This window comes from Schistocerca cancellata, chromosome 8 (assembly GCF_023864275.1).
Source record: "Schistocerca cancellata isolate TAMUIC-IGC-003103 chromosome 8, iqSchCanc2.1, whole genome shotgun sequence".
NCBI lineage: Eukaryota > Metazoa > Arthropoda > Insecta > Orthoptera > Acrididae > Schistocerca > Schistocerca cancellata.
The window spans coordinates 79,628,657-79,653,840 of record NC_064633.1 but is presented as its reverse complement, the minus strand read 5'-3'; the positions used below and the strand labels follow the sequence as shown (position 1 = coordinate 79,653,840).

At 43.8% G+C, this 25,184-nt stretch overlaps 1 long non-coding RNA gene across 1 annotated transcript in view; it reads left to right on the top strand.

The window, feature by feature from the left end:
* Positions 1 to 11,121: 11,121 nt before the first annotated feature.
* Positions 11,122 to 25,184, top strand: part of LOC126094445 (uncharacterized) — a 183,888-nt gene continuing 169,825 nt past the window's right edge. Inside the window, exon 1 of the long non-coding RNA XR_007521838.1 lies at positions 11,122 to 11,177. This is a non-coding gene — a long non-coding RNA (uncharacterized LOC126094445). The remainder of the gene's footprint in view (positions 11,178 to 25,184) is intronic.

Here is a 25,184-nt window from a genome sequence, read left to right as displayed (position 1 = left end):
GACATTCCACTGTATTTGATGAGTTCCGACTTAATTTCATCCACCCCAGCCGCTTTATTGCACTGCAACCTATTGACCGTTTTCTCCACTTCCTCAAATGTGATCCTATTTCCATCATCATTCCTATCCCATTGTACATCGAACTGTGAAACATTACTGATCGCATTTTCACCTACATTCAGCAACTCTTCAAAATATTCCCTCCATCTGCCCAAGGCATCAACAGGATTCACCAGCAGTTTTCCTGACCTGTCAAAAATTCTTGTCATTTCTTTCTTACCTCCCTTTCGAAGACTGATAATTACACTCCAGAATGGTTTTCCAGCAGCTTGACCCAAAGTCTCCAACCTGTTTCCAAAGTCTTCCCAAGATTTCTTCTTAGATGCTGCAATTATCTGTTTGGCTTTGTTTCTTTCTTCAACATAACTTTCTCTGTCTACCTGAGCTCTAGTATGTAGCCATTTTTGATAAGCCTTCTTTTTCCTTTTACAGGCTGCCTTGACTGTCATTCCACCAAGCTGTTTGCTTCATCCTACCTTTACACACTACCGTTCCAAGACATTCTTTAGCCACTTCTAGTACTGTGTCCCTGTACCTTGTCCATTCCTTTTTCAATGACTGTAATTGACTACATTCAACTAACTGGTACCTTTCTGAGATCACTGTTATGTACTTGTGCCTGATTTCCTTATCCTGAAGTTTCTCCACTCTTCTCCTCCTGCATATGGACCTGACCTCCTGCACTTTCGGCCTCATAATACCAATTTCACTGCAGATTAAATAGTGATCAGTGTCATCAAAGAATCCCCTGAATACACGTGTGTCCCTCACAGCCTTCCTGAATTCCTGATCTGTTATTATATAGTCAATGACAGATCTGGTTCCCCTTCCTTCCCAAGTATGCCGGTGAATGTTCTTATGTTTAAAAAAGGAGTTTGTGATTACTAAGCCCATACTGGCACAGAAATCCAAGAGTTATTTCCCGTTCCTGTTGGCCTCCATATCCTCTCCAAATTTACCCATAACCTTTTCATACCCTTCTGTTTGATTTATAATCCTGGTATTAAAATCACCCATGAGCAGAACACTGTCCTTGTCCTTTTCTCTAACAACTACATCACTGAGTGCCTCATAAAAACTATCCATCTTATCTTGATCTGTCCCTTCACAATGCGAATATACTGACACAATCCTAATTTTCTTGCTAGACACTGTCAAATCTATCCACATCAGTCGTTCGTTTACATACTTTATTGAAACTACGCTGGGTTCCATTTCTTTCCTGATGTAAAGCCCTACACCCCATTGTGCTATTCCTGCTTTGACTCCTGACAGGTAGACCTTGCATTCTCCCACTTCCTCTTCTTTCTCACCCCTTACCGAATGTCACTAACAGCTAAAACGTCCAACCCCATTTTACTTGCAGCCTCTGCCAGCTCTACCTTCTTCCCAGAGTAGCCCCCATTGATATTAATAGCTCCCCATCTCGTTACCACATTCGTTTGCCGAGTCGTATCTTAGGAGTCCCTGGTTTGTCAATTAGAGGTGGGACTCCGTCACCTCCAGAGGTCCGAGGAATTTTGCTCTTATTGTTGCCAGCATCATATTTAAAGTACCAGGGAAGCAGGTTGCTAACCTTACTTGCCCCGGGTCCCATTGAGTTTTACTCCTACCGGTTGAGGGACTAACCGGTAGATTTGGTAGTCTTTGCCGTCTGAGCACAAAGGTAACCACGACTCAGAATATAGCTGAGATGCCCAGCCTTATTCCAAAGTAACTGGTATCCCGACTGTCAGGACCACTTGCTTGGCCACTCATACGTTGCCCGTGCTTCATGAACTAGGACATGACAACAGGAACCCACACCATGAACCACAGAAATTGTATTATTTCAAAATATTTCAAGGGAGGTTAAAAGGGTATTGAGGTCATGTGACATTTCCCACAGAGTAAAATCACAAACTTCGTCGATGTAAACCAGAACGTATCTGATAATACCAGGAGCTTCGTGTAATTTAATAGCTGTGGACTTTTGTGGTCCACTGCCTAGAGGGACGGGAGGTATGGAGTACATCTTTGTAGTTTTAGAGTGCTAGTCAAAGTTAGTTAGAATGTATCCTTTAAAAGAGCTACAGCGAAAAGCATAATATTTAAATTGAGAGATGTAGGAAGGGCTAAGAACCTGCTTTCCAATAATGGCTCACAATTTGCTGCCAATCAGTTTAAGGACTTCCTGGCCTGGGGGAATGTGAGTCACATACTAATATACAAATACAAACCGCAGGTCAGTTCAGATAAAGGGTTGTGCATGAAATAGGAAGACCATGTTGGACTTATTGCATAAACAGACATTCTAAGTGGGTTGAAATGGTGGCGGATTTTGAGAAAGTGATGAATGAACTGCCCTATTCGACAACACAAGTTTCCGTAGTAGAATTAATAGAAAGGCCAGCAAAAGGGGAACCATTACTAAAATAAACTGAGCACCACAGAAAATGAAAATAGCCCACTGGTATCAGAGACTAACAAAGAGTCATTAATCAGAAAAATGGAGAAGAGGAAGAAGAGAAGAGAAACGGGCATTCTAATACTACGTATATAGGATAGGAGATCTGGTCCTAGATAAGAACCACAAACAGAGTTCAAAGAATGAAAAAGTAACACGTTAAGTCCCATCAATTGTATGAAGGACTTTTTTGTAATTATGAAGATGCCAAACACAAAAACAACAATTTTAATCGAACCTGTATCAAAGAAAGTGAAGGGCAAGTATACTACAGAGAAATTGAGGCCTTTCGTAATGAACCAGTTCTGAGTAAACACTTTATGTCACAGTAAAAAGTAAGCAACTATTCAAAAGAACCTACACATCAGGGTAGAAGTACAGAGATATACTAGTGGCTGTTGAAATAAATGTGATTCAGGTAGTGAAACGATGAACCTTCAGCGTTCACAGTGAATGACAGCTGGAAAGGCGACAGTGTGGAATTTGGAGACTGTGGACCAAGGTGACTTAGCCGAGGGATTTCACCCCATTATGTACGCTAAGAGTTTTGTTAAAGCAATATTATTAAGTCAGTGGAATTTAATTGGGGAGAAACCTAGAAGTTATATGGTTGGTTTTTGTTCTGGATAAGCATGTGTTGTGTTCTGAATCCAGATTACATTTGTTTTGTGTCCTTCAGGACAGATATTTTATCTTTCTGGTTTAAAATGGACGTTGGAGGTGATATTTTTTGAGATAATTATTTGTACGTATGGTTTGCTGAGATCATAAGGTTTTTATATGGCTATCTATTACAAGAGTCATGTTTCTACTGGAAAGGACAAACTCTTATCGGCATTTTAACGTTTGGGTTGACACAGGAGTAGCAGAGATGTATGGTTATGGTACTACACTTATCCTGTATTTAGTGGTAAGGTTCTTTTATGAGGTGAAGAATTTTATTTGTTGCAGAATTTTAACGTTAGGGTTAGGTTTATATAGTTTTCTAGGGGATGGCAAATGTAAGATAGACTCACCATCCTGTTAGTTAAAAACTTACGTAGTTCCAGCTACAGTTCAACATATCATGGTGTAATTGTTCACAAGGATAAACAGAGAGTAAGTGAAGGAGATCTGACGCACTGGAATCATACAGTGTGGACCAATAAGTTAAGGAGTAACAATACATAAAGGGCGAAATCGATTACATTTTATTACTTAGCAGATGTGGACTCGAGTTTGTGTCAACATTTAAAGATCTCTATAACTATAATGAGTTACTGTTTTGGGGACGTTAACTCCATTATGTTAAAAGTTTGTATGAATGTCCCCAAAGAGAAATCCAGTTGGTTCAAATGGTTAAAATGGCTCTGAGCACTATGGGACTTAACATCTGTGGTCATAAGTCCCCTAGAACTTAGAACTACTTAAACCTAATAACCTAAGGACATCACATACATCCATGCCCGATGCAGGATTCGAACCTGCGACTGTAGCAGTCGCGCGGTTCCGGACTGAGCGCCTAGAACCGCTAGACCACCGCGGCCGGCAGAAATCCAGTTGTTGAAATAATATTCGTGATATGCTGATTATCCTCTAGCAATTCGGTTAAAGAAGTTACAGATTCCCACGATTACTCAGTTATAGGGGCGGCAGACGTAAGGGTACAGAAACGTTGGTTAATACTTCAGTGTTTTTTGCAACATCTGTACCCTTAGCAGTTAGTGTCATTGAGTAATCGTTCGTAACTGGAGTTCAGCTACATTAAGCAGAATTATTATCGTTAGTTAAGATACTGAGACGATTGTCGGTTTATTGGGGTTGGATTTTTATGTTTGAGGCGCTCCTGTGGCGTCATGCGGAGGCCAGAGACAGCCTTTGACGAGTTTCCGCTCGGAGTCTGCAGCGCCGTGCGTCACGCCAGGGAGACGGGAGCTCCTGCCTGGCCGAGAGCCGTGGCTTGTGTCAACACAGAGGAGGACTCTGGCGATAGAAATTTGTCAGAAGAGAAGTTCACGTGAAAAGACTAAGTTGTAATCTGTGTTGTAGTTGTAATCTGGCCAGTAGACCAAATTATGAACGGAGTACATAGCCTGTGCCTCCTCACAGTAAAACTAGCGTTGCCCGAAGTACAGCTGAAAGAAGTGGAGGTTCCGTCTGCTATAAGGTAAAAGCATACTTCAAGACGAGCACAGCCTTCACTTTAAGGGTTATGTGGGGTAGTGGGAAGTGATGTGGCATCACCAGGTTCGGCATTATTAAGTTTTCAGATTGCGGAAACATAGCCCTGGGAGAATATGGAAAATGTGTTCCATATAGGGAAAGGGTGCTTCTCAGTCCCAGGGTTCGAATTTCAATAGAAATCAGGGGAACATTATTATAGTTGGGGAAACTATTGTCAGTAACGTACTGTTGCAAGTTTCGCCTGTAATGAAAGATAAGCAAATTAAATTGCACTTAAGTAGTCACTGATGCTCGAATCACACGCTTCAGTGCCGCAAGGCACTGGAAAATAGCTTTGAGTGATTGGGGGGATGGAACTATCTGTTGACACATTGTGCGTAATAGAACCACTGGAGACGAACTATTTAGTGGATGCATCACGATCTTTTATACGTATAACACACTTACTACAACACATAATTGGGAGTGGACATAACCCATGATGACCAGATAGTCCCCAGTCACTTACCATCGATTATCATCATTTATCAACCAGTAACTGGTGGTATAATAGAACAAAATACTAGTCCCTGGGGAGCTGCCATCTTTATTGTACGAAAGAAGTCGTGTGATGGCATGAGGAAGTATAGATTTCATTGTGATTATCACTACTTAAATAGTAGAACAGTGACAGATGTATACGCCACACGTAACATTACAGGAACTCTCGGTAATTTAGAGCAGGGTAAGAACTTTTCTACAGTTGACCTAATGAGCGGCTAGCATCAGTTAGAAGTAGTCCCAGATGATCTAAATACGGTGTCCGTTATGGCCGGCAGACACATCCTACATTAAACGTCCACTAGAAAGTGCCCAGACACTATTGATCAGAAAGTGTATGCACAATGCAGATTCCACAGTGCACAATGCGTTGGCCGATTCCATTTGTGACTCACTGATATTATACTCTTAGGATACTACGTTTTTTTTCGTTTTGTGAACTGCATGATTTTCGATTAATGAATATTTAAAGTAAGTTGCCTGATTCTGCACTGCATTGATATCTTACTGAGGGCTATCTGGGTATTTGTGCAGATTTTTCAGACATGTTCTTTGAAGATAACAATATCATCTGCGAAAAGTCGGAGGCTGCCACTAATACTGCGTCCAAGTTCATCAAGATACAACATGAACAGCAAGGGACCCAGCACAATTCCATGGGGTAAAACGGAAATTACTTATATGACTCCGCACCCAGGGTGATGCGCTGCGTCCTCTCTATCACTCCAATCCTCAGTCCAGTCCCGAATTCTGTTTGATATCCCATATGATCGTCCTTTCGATAATAAGTATAGGTGTAATCCTGAGTCAATTGGTTTTCAGAAGTCAAAAAATATTGCAGTCAGAAGTCAAGAAATATTGCAGCTACCTGCTGTCTTGACCATGGCTTTCCGGACGTCGTGTGAGGAAAGTCCAAGTTGAATTTCACATGGACGATTTTACTAGAATTCATACTGGTTGTTCACGGTAACTAATTTCATTTGAGCTCAGAATACATTCTAACATTCTGAAACAAATGGATATCAAGGATATTGGACGGTAGTTCCGTGGATCACTGCTGCTATCTCACTTCTAGACTGGTGTAACCTGTGCTTTCTCCCAAACACTGTTACTAAAATACAGGCTACCTCAGACGAAAATTCGATATAAAATCTGACTGGGATTCAGTTGAGCTCTGAGCTTTGTTCATTACACGATTTCAGCTATTTCTCAACGTCACTGACACTCTCTTTCACTCACCTTATGCAAGGGTATGATAATTGAAATTGGGCATTACTCCTGGATTTTTGTTTGTAATGGAACATTTCAAAACTCAGTTCAGCACTTCTACTTTTGCTTTGCTAAAAACAATTTCAGTTCCTGTCTCGTTCATGAGTGTCTGGACACTAATAGCCCCTATATATGACCAGCACTCATAAAACGTATATATGCATGCATAAGTAACAATCACCATTTCAGCACAACCTCACAAAGTGTATAGGAGTAACACTACCTACGTTGTGTATACACTGCCGAAAAAAATTAGTTCAACTGGAAAGGCGACGTCGATTTTGATCCGATGACGGCTTTTGCCACATGGGGGATATTACATGTGCTAATAAAGGTTTCAGCGTCGTCCAGTCGTCCACCAACAGATAGCGTGTAGCATAGTTAAAAATGGTTCAAATGGCTCTAAGCACTTTGGGACTTAACATCTGAGGTCGTCAGTACCCTAGACTTATAACTACTTAAACCTAACCTAAGGACATCACACACATCCATTTCCGAGGCAGGATTCGAACCTGCGACCGTAGCAGCCGCGTGGTTCCGGACTCAAGCGCTTAGAACCGCTCGACCACATGGACCGGCTGTAGCATAGTTACCAGAGCGCCATCTTCGTCTACCCTTTAATAGGGGTCAATACAGTGCAGACGTGTGAAGCAAGTAGGCAACCATGCCACGGAAATGCACTCGTTCTTTCTACGGCCAAATTAGCGGACTGAAATGATCAAAATGTGGCCTTCCAAGTGGTGGGATAGTCCTTTGAGTTGCTACACAATTTGGACATTCTGCGTCAGCGGTGATGAAAACATTGTCCCACTTGTAGTCGAGGTTCTGGACGTCTATTGCAACTCAGACTCCCGCCAGGATCGTCATATTGTAAGAGCAGCAGTAGCAGATCGTAGAGCTATCACAGCAGAGATAAGAATGCTTGTGGGCCCAGGCGTGTCAACACGAACTGCTGCCAACCAGATATTAGCAGATGGACTGTGGGCACGCACACCTCTAGCCCGTCTTCCATTCACGCCACGGCATCGACGTGCACGGCTCGTTTGCGCATCTGACGTACATCTGAGGAGCGCTGTCTCTTGCAGTGCCTTATGGTCAGGAGTGCGGTAAACTACAACTCTCGTTCACTTTTGGTGTTTTTGAAGGGGACGTTACCAGTGCTTGATAGGCGCAGAATGATGTTAGGCCCATCAGTGTGATGTGTTGCTCCAACAGGATAACGCTCGCCCACACACACTGCCCGTCGAACTCAACGTGCTCTAGAAGACGTGCAAAAACTTACCTAGCCGCCACAATCGGCACTTGTGGGATATGATGAGACGAGAAGTGACCCGAGTGACTCGACAACCGACAACTCTTAAACTATGTGAGTAGATCGAGCAGGCGTGGCATAACGTATCTCAGGACAGTATTCACCATCTATACGATCTCTTGGGTGCCAGAGTGAGCGCCTGTATTGCCGCCCGTGGAGACTGCACCAGATACTAACATGGTGGTTTCAACATGGTCGGTACCTCCTCAGAACCGCTTACGATATTGCTCTGTATATATCATCATTTCATGCACTCCGTATCGACTGTTGCAACAACAAATCTTGAGTAAATTGGAAACCTGTAAAAGAGTGTGCTATTTTTTTCCGGCAGTGTATAACGAAAATTACGCACACGTATCTCATTCAGAGAGCGCAGCTTAGTATGAGTTGTTTGTGAAAAGATCGTGGTATGTCTCGCGTAAAAGAAAGAAACATCTGGCTACAATTGTCGGAATTACATAGCGGAAGGATTGCAGCTATTGAGACTGTGCCTTATCGTTCCACGATATTGCTGTCCGCGTAGGTCGGGATCCCAAACTGTCAGGCGAATATGAAATCGATGGGTTCAGGAAAGCCGTTCTGAATGCCGTGTAAGATGTCTGTAGCATCATGCAATCAGCGTAAGGAAGAAGACACATGTTGTTCACACGGCCACGCAGGACCTTGCAGTCACGTCGCGTACGTCTAATCAGGAAAGAGGTTTGTTTACTGCAAGACAAGTATCCACACAACGCTAGACACAGAAGCGGCACCACGTCGATTTTTCAGACAGTCCAGCGTACACCATCACGATGGCTGTATTCATGTATGGTGGCTCCCAGGAGAGCGAACGACGGTAGATGGTATTCATCATTGTCATACAGGCACAGCACCTGAAGTGATGATATGGGTACGTATAATATGTAAATTGGATAATATTCTTTACACATCTCACGTGAGGTCTCCGTGATGTTATCTTTCAACAACACAGCCTATTACCGCATGGTGTCCACGCTTTCCTAAACGACCTCGACACAGAAGCTTTTCGACTGTAACCCTGGCCAGCACGCTCTCCAAACCTCTCACACACTGAATACACTTGATCGTGAGCTGCTGAGAGACTGGCACAGTACCGCCCGCTAGCGACTACGATTGTCGAATCTTGCCATAGAACAGAAGCAGAACTGAATGACACAGTCGTATCTGCCATTGAAATAGACTCGATGCCCACTGGTGTTAAGGTCGTTCATGTTAACACCAGCGCAAAAAAGCCCCTATCGGAACACAAAAAAAGGCGAGTAATGCAAAGTGCGGTACCTGCTACCCCATTTATCTTCCTCAGCACCTTTAAACATTTTTCCAAAGATTTTGGCGTGCAGACATATTGACGCTCTTTTTTAACATACAGATCACCTCTCACTCGCACAAGCTCCACTAATTGTAAACTCCACTAGTCCATCGCTGTCACGCTCATACCTATCCAACTCCCACTTGACACTCTCACTCACCCATTCAGCCCAACTCATTATCATTATCTTGTTGTGTGTCTCCGTCATTGTCTGCTGTCGCACAGCCACAGTCTCTTCTACTACTACTGCCACTGTCTCCTTTTTGCTCTGTCTTAGAATGTCACTATCACTGGCTCTCATCCACTTGCACTTTCTCCTCCCACTGGGACTGTTCCCTAGAGCTGCTGCGTCGCTGTCAGTTTTGTTCCACTGCCACTGCGGCCCTCTCTTCCTCTTACACTGACATTTAAAGGTGTCCAAGATATAACGAGCCGGAATTCCACTTGTCAGTCAATGTCTTTTTAAACAGCAGCGTATTCGCCTGCACTCATACGAAAAGAACCTCACGGCTCAGTAAAATATTGATATTTTTCTTATGTGAAATTCAAACAACACAAAACTAATTTTATAGTTTTTGCGTGCACGAAGACTTTGCATGTGGTCAGTTCTGGAGTATCCAGAACCATTCTGATGATAATGGAGACACTTTACAGAATAATTCTCCACGCTATGTCAATTTATACATTTTCGCCTCACGCCGGATTTTACGTTCATATTACGCGTGTGCAAATAGGGTAACTTTGAACCACTGTATCTCAGAAGCGGATAAAAATGAAGAAAATTTTCGAGGTTGCTCGAGACAGCGATCTTAGGAATACATTGTAAAATTTTAGCCGTGTCCCGTGGATAGCCGTCTCGTAATCCGCGGCTCAATATTGGTACCCAAAAAGCATGTTGTTCGGTTGTTCTCAGCATCCGTCCGCGAACTAAATGGTGTGTCTCCAAAAGGCGCTTAAGGGGTACTGGAGACCAATTCTAATATACAATGAACTAACCTATTTGCTCCATTTGCCTAAACAGGAGGAAGTGTATAATTCTGTAGCTAGCCCCTGTACTGAAGGATAGTGATACTAAGGCAATCCTTCTGTCGGGTATACAAATGTTCCGTAGCGCAAGGGCTTTCGAAAAGACTTGACGCTACCTTCCTATCAGCAACAGGTCCCGACGTATTAAGCCCTGAAGAATCCAGCTTTTATGCGCGGTGTTTTGGAACACATTAGGTAGCGCATTCTGTCGCATGGGTACCGATAGGTGACACCACTGTTTACTAAAATTCGCTCGCTACGTATTACGAAATTACGTTCACATTTAATCGTGTACGCTGCCTCGTAAATTGAATACGCATCATAATCAAATCATCGTTACTATTTCCAGCGACGCTACAGCACAAACAGGAAATGATTTGCAGAGCGAGAGTAAAACGACGGTTTCTCATTTCGTATTAAATTAGGTCTGAGGCTCCTAAAGGAGATCAAATTTCTTGCTCTTCGGGAGTAGCCTAGTTTTTTCGACACGAATCTCTGCCGTCGAAAGGAGAAATATACCAATGTACTTGTAAATAACCCGAGTCTATTTAAGGCTCGTGCGCGTAAAACTAAAGTAGAAGCTCGTCCTCATCGCTACGGAATTCGCTGGTCGCACTCGTTTTGTAGCGCGCCATTAAGATAGAGCAGCGCAGCACGGGTGCGGAGTTCCGCCGCGGCGCCAGACGACCTCGCGACCCCGGCGAGCTCGCCAGCGCTTCTGAGTTTTAGGAATGCGGTAATTACGGGGCGCGCCTGTGCCGGTAATGCACGGCCGGCGGCCCGCTGGAGGGGCGCCGCCGGCCCTGAGTGGCCGCGCAGGGCGCGGTGGGGGGCCGGGCTGCGGCGCGCCGGCCGCTGGCGGCGGCGGCGGCGCGCAGTCGGCGGCCAGCCCAGCAGCGCCAGCGCCAGCGCCGCTCCAGCTGCAGCTCCCGCACCATGCTCCTCGTCGTGGGCCTCGCGTGCCTCGCAGCCGCCGCCGCCGCAGAGCCCGCGGACGCCGCCAGCGGCCACAACGCGCTGCAGCCCGGCACCGGGTGAGTAGCGCCTCGCTAGCGTCTTCTAGCTATGGCAGCAGACTGCGGTCGCCGTATAACCCTCTACGACGGTACGGAGGAGCTTATCGATAACGAAGGGGTCAGGTGTCATTAAATGGAGAAATGACTCAGGAGTACTCAAACAACATTTGACTCAATACCACACCTACATTTAGTATCGAAAGTACGATCAAATGGTATAATAACCGAAATCTCTGATGGGGCTGAGGGTTTATTGGTACGAAAAACCCAAAGACATCCACAAATCTAGGTGTAATTCTAGGCATGGCCCAAGGAAGTGTGTTGGGGCCTCGATTCTCACGTCGTATCTTATTAATCTGGGAGTAAATATTAATAGAAACCACGGGATTTTCTAGGTGATCCATTTAGCTTTGGTGAATTACTGCTGAAAAAATTGGATAGTTTTAGCAAGGCCTCGATAATATTACAGTGTCTCGCAAATTTTGGCACCTTACTACTAAAGCTCAGATATCTAAAACTGTGCACTTTGGAAAATGAAAAAAAAAATCTTTGTATCGTATGACTACAGTGGAACCACAGTTGGAACGGTCAATTCACAAAAATGCGTGGGTGAAACAACTTGTAGGGATATGAAATCCAACGATCACAATGGCTCTATCGCATGTTAAGCAGTCGGCACACGGCATTTCACTAGTACGATATTAGGAAAATACAATCAATCTATACAATCTTCTAAGTCACTCCTCTGTTCAAGAATTTTGCTTAAACTGTGTGGGAGACGTACCATATAGGAGTAACAAGAGATATTAACCGTAAAGAAAGAAGAGCTGCACGAATGGTCTCAGGCCTGCCTAGTCCACGGAAAGCGTGCTCGGCACCTTAGGTAGTAGATAGACTGTGCTGGCAGACGCTTGAAGACAGATCCACTCTGTCTCGTGAAAGCCTACTCACAAAATGTCAAGAACCTGTTTCAAGTGAGGAATAAAGCAATGTATTTCAACCCCCCCCCCTCTCCCCCCTCGCCATGTATCGCTTGCGAAGGGCTCTTGAAGCGAGTACTGGTACTTTTAAACAATCGTTCTTCCCTCGTTCAATACTCGTTTGAAGCGGGAAGGAGCCGTAATAAATGGTACAACGGAAAGTATCTTCCGCCTTCCACTTCATTTGGGTTTACAGACTATAGTTGTAGACCTATTCGTAGAAATTAGATACTATCCTATTTATCTATCTCATCAAAATAATCCAGGTATGTTTCCTTCTTTCTTGTTATTGCCATCCATCTAAGCAGACTTCAAATATTCAAATGTGTGTGAAATCTTATGGGACTTAACTGCTAAGGTCATCAGTTCCTAAGCTTACACCCTACTTAACCTAAATTATCCTACGGACAAACACACACACCCATGCCCGAGGGAGGACTTGAACCTCCGCCGGGAAGCAGACTTCAAATAGAAAGAAGTAGTCTACTGGTTAACATCAAACTTGAAATAACTTCAAAACGCGGAAAGTCCCAAAGATTCAATAACAATATTACCTATAGCAAATCAAAGATTTACCACTTTAGTAACTAATGTTTAATTAAGAATTAAAGAGCATATATGTTGCACTTATGTTCTTGTAAAATGGTACTCCTTTATGATCACAGTAACCAGGTAATTATTTTAAACCCTTAGTTTCGAGCGTTTCTAAGTATGGAACAGCGCATTCTGAAGATGTGTCTGTACAAAATCTGGAGGCAGCAGTAATTTCTTCCGAGGCAGACATCAACACTGTGCGCGCTTTCGGCGCTCCACAAGGATGCTTATAATTTATTTTCACATTTTTGTATAAATAACAAGATGGATTATGTAGCCCTGTATCTCTTCTTATTGAACCATAAGAGATATGTGTCTTGTTTCCCACATGAGAAGAAACTATATTAGAAGTCGAAAGTGATGGTATTCTGTCCGATCTACGAAATCACATTGTAGAGTTTTATACGCATCCGTACATCTTCCCATTCACAGAAAAGAACAAATGTCATACAAGATACTTATCGCTGCTTCTGGGATACTCAGCGATCACTTACATGCTGTGGTAGCACGTTGTAGATCTCGTCCAATTTTCTGACTTGACGAGTCTACCCATTGTTCTACCAGATATGGCGATTGTGATAGGAGTGCACTAGGATAAAAGCTACAGCGTTTTTGGCTTTATGTCCTGATTTTTCGTTTATATACGGATTACTTTTTACGGAATGAAGGATTAATTTTTATTTAATGAACGATTTCAGTCCGCACTCTGTTGCTGTTTCCGGTATACCCATAACAAAGCCAACGGCACACAAATTTGTAGAGAATTGCAGGGTGCGTTTATCTGAGATTGTCGTCTAAAATTCGTGAGAAATACTTCGTGCAATTTGGCAGACTTATCAATTGCAGTTGAATCACCACCGAGAGAAAGCTGTAGATTCTGATTCTTAATAGAATCACTGATCCTGATGAGTGCGTTCAGAAAAAAAATCTTTGGCTTTACGCGTAACAAGCTTATCTAAGTTGTTGGTCTTCATATTCTGAAGATTCTGCACGTCGTAATGCAAAATTACGTTGCAACTTGCTTTCAGTCGTAGGCTAAGGCACGTTACGTTCAGCCTCATTAAGTTCCCCTCGCATTAACTTTTACTGATTGTTTACTTTACCGATTTTAGAGTACAAAAGCAGAACAGAATTAACGTATGGAAGAGACTACCTCGGCAAAAGAGCTGCTGTAAAGCTAGATTTGATTTGTAGGAACAGGACACTGTCACAAGATCATTTCCTCTCGTGAAGCTTTATGATGCACTGATAGCATGACAAAAAATTAAAATGTACACTTGTCACTTCTTTCATAGCATCCGATCAACAGTAGACAAGTAGCTGTGAACAAACTTCACACGCACCTTGTACTTGAAATACAATCGCCAATGTATTACTTCACAGAAAAAATATTGATATCGACCAAACAAATACACCATTCTTGTAACAGCATGAAAAATATGATATAATGAGCTGCTGTTTAGGAAAACAGTTTAAGGAATTTGTTGACCTGTCTGAGGGGAATTAGCATTTAGAAGTAGTGGTGCAAAATCAGTAGAAATAATCGTATGCTGGCCTTTGCCCTGGCGACTAAAGGAGCTCGCTAATGTCAAGAGACCACGAAGTTTCCTATAATGCTTATTCGTAACGACTTCGAAAATATATCTGCGTTCATTCTTTTTTTAACTTTTCTTTACAATTAGTAGATCGTTAAAGCACCTTCGTTTCTCCTCTATACTCCGAAGTTTAAGACTGAACTGAAGTTTAAGACTGAGTGGACTGGACTGTTTCCTCGCCTCTGTTTATAGGTGAGGACGGACAGAATGTGAGGTGTGTACTGTAGCCTCATCAGAACAATTCGTACTTCAGAATCCCTCGAGTGTGTCATAGCCCCGAAGCACTAAACAGCATTTCTCAGTGTCAGTCCTAGTCACATCTTTCGCATTAAATTAATAAAATCCTGAAGTTCACTCTTCTGTTGTGTTTCTCTTTCGTCGCCTCTTGTTTCAACAACAAAGAAGAAATGATCAAGCATCTTCGCTTGGGCTCGGTACAAGTTTTATTGGATAACGAAATAAAGTACGAACACAAAACTCTGCTACAAAAAAACTTATCTTGATGCTAAAGAGAGAATCGAATGATTTACGCTTTCAAAATCCTGGTTTTTATTCACTAAGAGGAAAAATTAAATGAATACGGTGAGAAATACCCATCGTTATATAAATCATTTCGAGAATCCCTCCCATTATTTAGACACTTGTAATTCGATAGTTTGCATAGAAAGGGAAATTTAGATAAACGAGTACTTGGAGAATACCTGTTAGCTTATGAGGCGAATGCTGATAAACGCTCGGCAAACGATGGTCGTTTTGGATGGATGCCTCGAGGCGTTACCAGTCTCGCCAAAAACTTGTCGGACTACTTCGCAACGGAAGTAATGCCATCTCTCCTATGTATTACTAAATTAATAAATGCTGAGAACAGAAAAGACAATCTTTTAAAGATCATCGTATTGTGTGGAAGAACACACCTGAGAGCCCACTCATTTGGCCGTATTCCAATTGCAAGATTGAACTGAGGGATGTTTCGTTTTTATCTTTTAAATTCTGTTTCGCTGATGCTGAGACCAGGTAGAATGCAATTAATGGAAATGATCCAACACTATAAAATCTGCTGATTACTGTGAGATTGCTGCGAATATACAGACATCAAAAAAAGTTTTGCATCACCTCGGTTCCGAGAGTTCTATATAGATCAATATAAATATTATTTCCGCCCTTTTTATTGCCATTGGAAACCACACATTGCACGTTGTACCTACCACCACACAGCGAGATCTTCAGAGGTGGTGGGTCAGTTTGCTGTACACACCGGTACCTCTAATACCCAGTAGCACGTCCTCTTGCATTGATGCATCATCAAGGCACTGTTGGTCCAGATTGTCCCACTTCATCAGAGTGTTTGGTGGGTCACGTCGGCCATAAACAGCCATTTTCAATCTATTCCAGGCATGTTCGATAGGGTTCATTTCTAGAGAACATGCTGGCCACTCTAGCTGAGAGATGTCGTTATCCTGAAGGAAGTCATTCACAAGATGTGCACGATGGGGGTACGAATTGTCGTCCATGAAGACGAATGCATCGCCAATGAGCTGCCGATACGTTGCACTACCGGATGGAGGATGGCATTCACATATCGTACAGCGGTCACGGCGTCTTCCATGACCACCAGCGGCACACGTCGGCCCCACATAATGCCACCCCAAAGCAGCAGGGAACCTCCATGTTGCTGCACTCACTGGACAGTGTGTCTAAAGCATTCAGCCTGACCGGGTTGCCTCCAAACACGTTTCCGACGATTGTCTGGTTGAAGGCATATGCGACATGAAGAGAACGTGATGCCAATCCTGAGCGGTCCATTCGGCATGTTGTTGGACCCATCTGTACCGCGCTGCATGGTGTGGTTGCAAAGATGGACCTCGCCGTGGACGTCAGGAGTGAAGTTGCGCGTCATGCAACGTATTGCGCACACTTTGAGTCGTAACACGACGTCTTGTGGCTGCACGAAAAGCATTATTCAACATGGTGGAGTAGCTGTCATTGTTCCTCCGAGCCATAATCCGAAGGTAACGGTCATCCACAGCAGTAGTAGCCCTTGGGCGGCCTGAGCGACGCATGTCATCGACAGTTCCTGTCTCTCTGAATCACCTCCATGTCTGACCGGGTTGCCTCCAAACACGTTTCCGACGATTGTCTGGTTGAAGGCATATGCGACATGAAGAGAACGTGATGCCAATCCTGAGCTTTCACTCCGAGACGCCTGGGCAGTTCCCTTGTTGAGAGCCGTTCCTGGCACAAAGTAACAATGCGGACGCGATCGAACTACGGTATTGACCGTCTAGGCATGGTTGAACTACAGACAACACGAGCCGTGTACCTCTTTCCTGGTGGAATGACTGGAACTGATCGGCTGTCGGAGCCCCTCCGTCAAACAGGCGCTGCTAATGTTTGGGTGTTTACATCTTTGGGCGGGTTTAGTGACATCTCTGAACAGTCAAAGGGACTGTGTCTGTGATAGAATGACGTCTATCTTCAGGAGTTCTGAGAGCCGGGGTGATGCAAAACTTTTTTTGATGTGTGTATTAACTGAAGTGCAGAAACTGATTTCTTACATTATTAAACCAAACATTTTTCTTTACCTTCACGTCGTGATTTTTGTCAAATGTGGAACGTACTTCTAACACATTACATAGTAGCGTACAGACCAGGAGGACAACACTCTACTAAATCGGAATAATTCAGTCCTCTAGTGGAGCAAGCAGGCGAAAGCATAATAATATTTCTACAGAGAAAGTACAATAAAAACCGAAAACGTCATCATAACAAAACAATTTTCGACCAGAGTGCATTTTAAAAGATTGGTCTAGTAACTCTATGCACAGATCGGTATTAGACGGTAAAACCGAAGAACTTTTGAAAACTGAGAATCCTCATGAGAGTAGATGGTGATTTATAACTAGACGCTAGATGATAATAATAATAATAATAAAACTGTTATATGTGTTCATAAGCAAAATGGGACATTAAACACTAAGAATGTAGGTGGTAAGCATTATGGTCAGTTTAGGTGAACACCCGCCTCCACGGCCGATGTCGCGGCGTTCGACCCGTAGGTAAGCCGGTTCGAATCCTGGTGGTGGATTAAATTCTCATAGCCAGTATTTGGCAGGCAAGGGGAAGAGAGGTGGTGGCGTTGAGTTTCTGCTTACCAGTCTCTGCGCTAATGTCCTGGACGAAATTCAAACAACTCCACAGTGTCGCACGAAGTGAGGACACGTGACACTGTTGATGGTCCGTGGGATGGAGACGTGGAGTTCGGCAACCCCTTGGTGCTTTTCGAGAGGAATAGTTTATATGCAGGAACCAGGTTTCACTCCATCCCTTCTGACGTCGTCATCATCATCATAATCATCATCATCATCCAACACGGCCATGGTACTACACTACGGACACACGTTACATTTAAGAAGCTTCAACATTGGATTCACATACACTTAACAGATACACTTGTCTCCACAGCTGTCACACTTCGCGAAGGAAAGATGCCGCCTCGTGCGAAGGATAGGAAAAATGTTTGCAATTAGACAGTTGAACCTGTATTTAAAGGAATAGTTGTGGAATTTTTAAGCATCTTAGACTAAGGAAGACAAGTGTATGAAAAGACATCGCAACAAACTAACTTTATTTCAAGAGAAGGCATAAATTTGAGGAACACTACGAATACTTAGTCAAGTCTACGTTCTATAAAAGTGTGTGTAGCTCTACTGCTGTGGAATAACAACAGGGAACAGTGCTTCTGCGAAAACACTTTCCTAGGTTTAATAAATGTGCTCCTCGACAACTGAAACTGTTACCCCGCTACTGAGCAGCCTCCTAACTCCTCAGCCGTAAGACTTGCGCAGTAGTGGGTTGCGATCGACCGACAGTACTCTCCAAGTCCTCGTCTCAAGTAAATCGGCCATTTTCGGCATCTTTTAGACCACACTAAAAACCTGCCAGTCAGTCGACATAAGCTCGGCCCAGAACAGTGGTCGGATTAGGATTTACCTCAGGAACTTGTCGGTAGTAATATCTGCGTACAAAGCCCAGCTCGTTTTTGTTCCAGGAACACGACGACCCTCTTTGTTCGAAGCATTGAAGGATCGCAAAACAATGTTCCAGGTTAATGATGTATCGACGTTTAACGAATAGAATGAATAGAGGTGGCTTCAGTCAGAACTGGAGACAGCACGACGTTATGAAAAGGCGGACGCCATGAAGCTGAGCGGCCGGGGAGAGGTTCCCCGGATCCGCCAGACTGCGGCGCAGCCCTGGACAAAGAGGCGCGTGGGCGCCGGCGCACCTGCCGCCCGCGGCGACGGGCCGGCCCCCTCGCGCCGCGCGCGCCCGCCTCGCCGTTGCCACCGGCCAGGGAGGCAAGAGGCAGCCTCCCCGTCGCGAAAGGAACGACACGCCTCCACCTCCTAATACCGTGTCGGACCTCCTTTGGCCCGGCGCACTGCAGCAACTCGACGTCGCACGGACTCGAGCAGTCGCTGGAAGTCCCCTGCAGAAATGCTGCCTCCCTAGTCGTCCGTAATTACGAAAATGCTACCTGTACGGGACTTTGTGCACGAACTGACCTCTCGATTATGTCCCATAAATGTTCGACGGGATTCGCATCGGGTGACCCGGGTGGCCGAAACATTCGCTCGAACTGTCTAAAATGTTCTTCGAACCGATCGCGATCAATTGTGGCTAGGTGATACGACGCATTGTCATCCGTAACAATCCCATAGTTGTTTAGGAACGTCAAGTCCACGAACGGCTGTTAATAATCTCCGAGTAACCGAACAAACCATTTCCAGTCAATGGACTGTTCAGTTCGATCACAGGATGCAGTCCATTCGATGTAAACACAGCCCACACCATTATGGAACCACAATCAGCTTGCAAAGTGCCTTCTTAACAACTTGGATACGGGGATTCGTACGGTCTGCACCCCACCCGAATCCTACCGTAACCTCTTATCGACCTAAATCGGGACTTATCTGTCCAGTCCACTCGTTCGAGGTCCAACCGATACGGTCACACAAGTCCAGGATAGGCGCTGCAGGCGATGTTGTGGCTGCCATAGGCCATTAATGCCAAATTTCATCACACTGACCTAACGGATAAGATAGTCTTACGTCCCACGTTGGTTTCTGAGATATTTCACGCAGTGTTCAAAAATGGCTCTGAGCACTATGGGACTTAACTTCTGAGGTCATCAGTCCCCTACAACTTAGAACTACTTAAACCTAACTAACCTAAGGACATCACACACACAACCATGCCCGAGGCAGGATTCGAACCTGCGACCGTAGCGGTCGCGCGGTTCCAGACTGTAGCGCCTAGAACCGCTCCACGCAGTGTTGTTTTTATGTTAGCATTGACGACTATACGCGAACGCCACTGCTGTCGATAGTTAAGTGAAGGCCGCCGGCCACTGTCATGTCCGTGATGCGAGGTAGTGCCTGAAATTTGGTATTCTCGGCACATTCGTGACACTGTGGATATCGGAATACTGAATTCCCAAACGATTTCCGAAATGGAATGTACATTGTGTCTAGCTCCAACCACCATTTATCGTTAAAAGTCTGTTAATTCTCGTCGTACGGCCATAATCGTGTCGGGAACCTAAGTGCAAATGACAGCTCCACCAACACACTGCACTTTTATACCTTGTGCACGCGATAATACCGCCATCTGTAATCTGCATATCGCTATCCCACGACTTGTGTCTCTTCAAACACTTTCTCAGTCTCCGCGGTGGCAAGCCTGCGTAAAATCTTCTCAGTTTCCAAGCTCCTGAAGCCGACGATGGAAACTCCTGCCAAGGGATCGAAACATTATTCGAAATAACGGGAAAAAGAAGAATATTTTATTAACTTAATCAAATCGTTCCACAGTAAGATGAAAGACAACGAGCAACCCTTTCAAGATGATGAAGTATTTCTTCATTTTCGAAAAGCATTGAATTGGAACCACACCAAAGTTTATTAACAGAAGTACAGTCAGTCGCATGTCTTTCCAAACGAAATTTCTGGCTGGATACAAAATTGCAGATCATTGACAGGAAACTGGGAAAATGCAGTCTGTCTACAAAAGCGACAGATTACAAAACACTTGTACGCCCCTTCCTAGAATATTGCTCAAGTCTGTGAGTCGCATGAAGTGCTGTAAAAACTGAATTACATGTCTCTCGAAGACATATCTTAATTATTCATCGAAAGGCTACTCACAAAGCTTCAAGAACTTGTGTTACGTGATTAGTCTAGGAACATACTTCAGCTTCATACTTACCGCTCCCCTATGGGCGCTAAGACAAATTAGACTAATCACACTACATACAGATGTATTTAAGCAGTCATTCTTCACGCGATCCATACACGACTGGAACGGAAATAAACCCAGAATTTGATACAACGCTAAGTATCCTTTCTCATGAACTTCACATTGGTTTTCAGAGTATGTACGTTTGTTGTTGTTGTGGTCTTCAGTCCTGAGACTGGTTTGATGCAGCTCTCCATGCTACTCTATCCTGTGCAAGCTTCTTCATCTCCCAGTATCTACTGCAACCTACATCCTTTTGAATCTGTTTAGTGTATTCATCTCTTGGTCTCCCTCTACGATTTTTACCCTCCACACTGCCCTCCAATGCTAAATTTGTGATCCCTTGATGCCTCAAAACATGTCCTACCAACCGATCCCTTCTACTAGTCAAGTTGTGCCACAAACTTCTCTTCTCCCCAATCCTATTCAATACCTCCTCATTAGTTACGTGATCTACCCACCTTATCTTCAGCATTCTTCTGTAGCACCACATTTCGAAAGCTTCTATTCTCTTCTTGTCCAAACTAGTTATCGTCCATGTTTCACTTCCATACATGGCTACACTCCATACAAATACTTTCAGAAACGACTTCCTGACGCTTAAATCTATACTCGATGTTAACAAATTCCTCTTCTTGAGAAACGCTTTCCTTGCCATTGCCAGTCTACATTTTATATCCTCTCTACTTCGACCATCATCGGTTATTTTACTCCCCAAATAGCAAAACTCCTTTACTACTTTAAGTGTCTCATTTCCTAATCTAATTCCCTCAGCATCACCCGACTTAATTCGACTACATTCCATTATCCTGGTTTTGCTTTTGTTGATGTTCATCTTATATCCTCCTTTCAAGACACTGTCCATTCCGTTCAACTGCTCTTCCAAGTCCTTTGCTGTCTCTGACAGCATTACAATGTCATCAGCGAACCTCAAAGTTTTTATTTCTTCTCCATGAATTTTAATACCTACTCCGAATTTTTCTTTTGTTTCCTTTACTGCTTGCTCAATATACAGATTGAATAACATCGGGGAGAGGCTACAACCCTGTCTTACTCCTTTCCCAACCACTGCTTCCCTTTCATGCCCCTCGACTCTTATAACTGCCATCTGGTTTCTGTACAAACTGTAAATAGCCTTTCGCTCCCTGTATTTTACCCCTGCCACCTTCAGAATTTGAAAGAGAGTATTCCAGTTAACATTGTCAAAAGCTTTCTCTAAGTCTACAAATGCTAGAAACGTAGGCTTGCCTTTCCTTAATCTTTCTTCTAAGATAAGTCGTAAGGTCAGTATTGCCTCACGTGTTCCAACATTTCTACGGAATCCAAACTGATCTTCCCCGAGGTCGGCTTCTACCAGTTTTTCCATTCGTCTGTACAGAATTAGCGTTAGTATTTTGCAGCTGTGACTTATTAAACTGATAGTTCGGTAATTTTCACATCTGTCAACACCTGCTTTCTTTGGTATTGGAATTATTATATTCTTCTTGAAGTCTGAGGGTATTTCGCCTGTCTCATACATCGTGCTCACCAGATGGTAGAGTTTTGTCATGACTGGCTCTCCCGAGGCCATCAGTAGTTCAAATGGAATGTTGTCTACTCCCGGAGCCTTGTTTCGACTCAGGTCTTTCAGTGCTCTGTCAAACTCTTCACGCAGTATCTTATCTCCCATTTCGTCTTCATCTACATCCTCTTCCATTTCCATAATATTGTCCTCAAGTACATCGCCCTTGTATAAACCCTCTATATACTCCTTCCACCTTTCTGCCTTCCCTTCTTTGCTTAGAACTGGGTTGCCATCTGAGCTCTTAATATTCATACAAGTGGTTCTCTTCTCTCCAAAGGTCTCTTTAATTTTCCTGTAGGCAGTATCTATCTTACCCCTAGTGAGACAAGCCTCTACATCCTTACATTTGTCCTCTAGCCATCCCTGCTTAGCCATTTTGCACTTCCTGTCGATATCATTTTTGAGACGTTTGTATTCCTTTTTGCCTGCTTCATTTACTGCATTTTTATATTTTCTCCTTTCATCAATTAAATTCAATATTTCTTCTGTTACCCAAGGATTTCTATTAGCCCTCGTCTTTTTACCTATTTGATCCTCTGCTGCCTTCACTACTACATCCCTCAGAGCTACCCATTCTTCTTCTACCGTATTTCTTTCCCCCATTCCTGTCAATTGTTCCCTTATGCTCTCCCTGAAACTCTCTACAATCTCTGGTTCTTTCAGTTTATCCAGGTCCCATCTCCTTAAATTCCCACCTTTTTGCAGTTTCTTCAGTTTCAATCTGCAGTTCATAACCAATAGATTGTGGTCAGAATCCACATCTGCCCCAGGAAATGTCTTACAATTTAAAACCTGGTTCCTAAATCTCTGTCTTACCATTATATAATCTATCTGATACCTTTTATTATCTCCAGGATTCTTCCAGGTATACAACCTTCTTTTATGATTCTTGAACCAAGTGTTGGCTATGATTAAGTTATGCTCTGTGCAAAATTCTACAAGGCGGCTTCCTCTTTCATTTCTTCCCCCCAATCCATATTCACCTACTATGTTTCCTTCTCTCCCTTTTTCCTACTGACGAATTCCAGTCACCCATGACTATTAAATTTTCGTCTCCCTTCACTACCTGAATAATTTCTTTTATCTCGTCATACATTTCATCTATTTCTTCATCATCTGCAGAGGTAGTTGGCATATAAACTTGTACTACTGTAGTAGGCGTGGGCTTTGTGTCTATCTTGGCCACAATAATGCGTTCACTATGCTGTTTGTAGTAGCTAACCCGCACTCCTATTTTTTTATTCATTATTAAACCTACTCCTGCATTACCCCTATTTGATTTTGTATTTATAACCCTGTAATCACCTGACCAAAAGTCTTGTTCCTCCTGCCACCGAACTTCACTAATTCCCACTATATCTAACTTTAACCTATCCATTTCCCTTTTTAAATTTTCTAACCTACCTGCCCGATTAAGGGATCTGACATTCCACGCTCCGATCCGTAGAACGCCAGTTTTCTTTCTCCTGATAACGACGTCCTCCTGAGTAGTCCCCGCCCGGAGATCCGAATGGGCGACTATTTTACCTCCGGAATATTTTACCCAAGAGGACGCCATCATCATTTAATCATACAGTAGAGCTGCATGTCCTCGGGAAAAATTACGGCTGTAGTTTCCCCTTGCTTTCAGCCGTCCACAGTACCAGCACAGCAAGGCCGTTTTGGTTAATGTTACAAGGCCAGATCAGTCAATCATGCAGACTGTTGCCCCTGCAACTACTGAAAAGGCTGCTGCCCCTCTTCAGGAACCACGTGTTTGTCTGGCCTCTCAACAGATACCCCTCCGTTGTGGTTGCACCTACGGTACGGCCATCTGTATCGCTGAGGCACGCAAGCCTCCCCACCAACGGCAAGGTCCATGGTTCATGGGGGGGAGTATGTACGTAAAGGAGCTTAAACGAGCGATATGTTAGCGAAACATCAAACATGAGTCTATCATGTCATTGCCATACCATTTTATTATTAGTACGAAGAGTCTCAGAATACAAGTGCAGTTCGTAGCCAATAGCGTCCCCACATTACACCACCACAAATCTAATAACAGGCCGTACATGGGGATTACATCCTTCTCCAACCTTCAATGCGTACAAAATCCTTATCCGACCAATCTTTACTTTATTCAACGTAGCCTGAAATTCCACAGCCAGAAAATTTTGCCACTCCTTATAAATTCTAGAACGTCGTACACTTTACCTCGCCTTCGTATCCTACATGTTTCCATCAATTGATAAAATTGTTCGCTTTCCGCACATTCCTCAAACAACTTCGCAGATCCGATAGGCTACATTCCGCGAAGTTGAAGATCATAACCCAGTCGTCTCTCCAATCCCAGCAATTTCTGGGCTGCTGCCGCGCCCGTACCAATACGTCTCGCCCTTTCTCCACCTCCACATCCTTTATATCCCATCCCAGGCAACTCCAGCAGACTCCCTCTCCCTGAACCAGAGTTGTATCCTGATATCTTACATCTTACAACTTACAGGTCCATTCTGCATATTCATTACTTAGATCAATCTATCTCCCAACCTCCTAATCTACTGTTGCCCATTCCTGTTCCAGCTGCCATTTGTACATCCCACCTGCCACCCAATTTTGACCCCCTCCCCCCGTCCCCAGGCACTGCGACCTTTTTATGTTAACTCTCCTCTCATCCCTCCTTCCGTCCTCCTTTCCTATCCATGCAGCATTTACTACAAGTTGATCTAGAGAAACCTACTGCCTGCATCATCGTTATCGTCTTAGCACCAACCCCACCATCTCATCTGCGTTTTATAGTGAATCATTAAAAGGAAACGAGTTTCATCCTATTTTGGTGCCACTGTTTTAATCTCTTAATTTCCATGGAACTGTATGTATGTACCTTGGTATGATTCGGCTGAACAGCAGCGATATGGCTGTGTCAGACTTTCCTTTGCCTCGCTCATATTTGCCGAGTGAAATAACCAATAATGAACGAGGTAGGGAGATGGGACGAATATTCTATGTCGCATTCGTT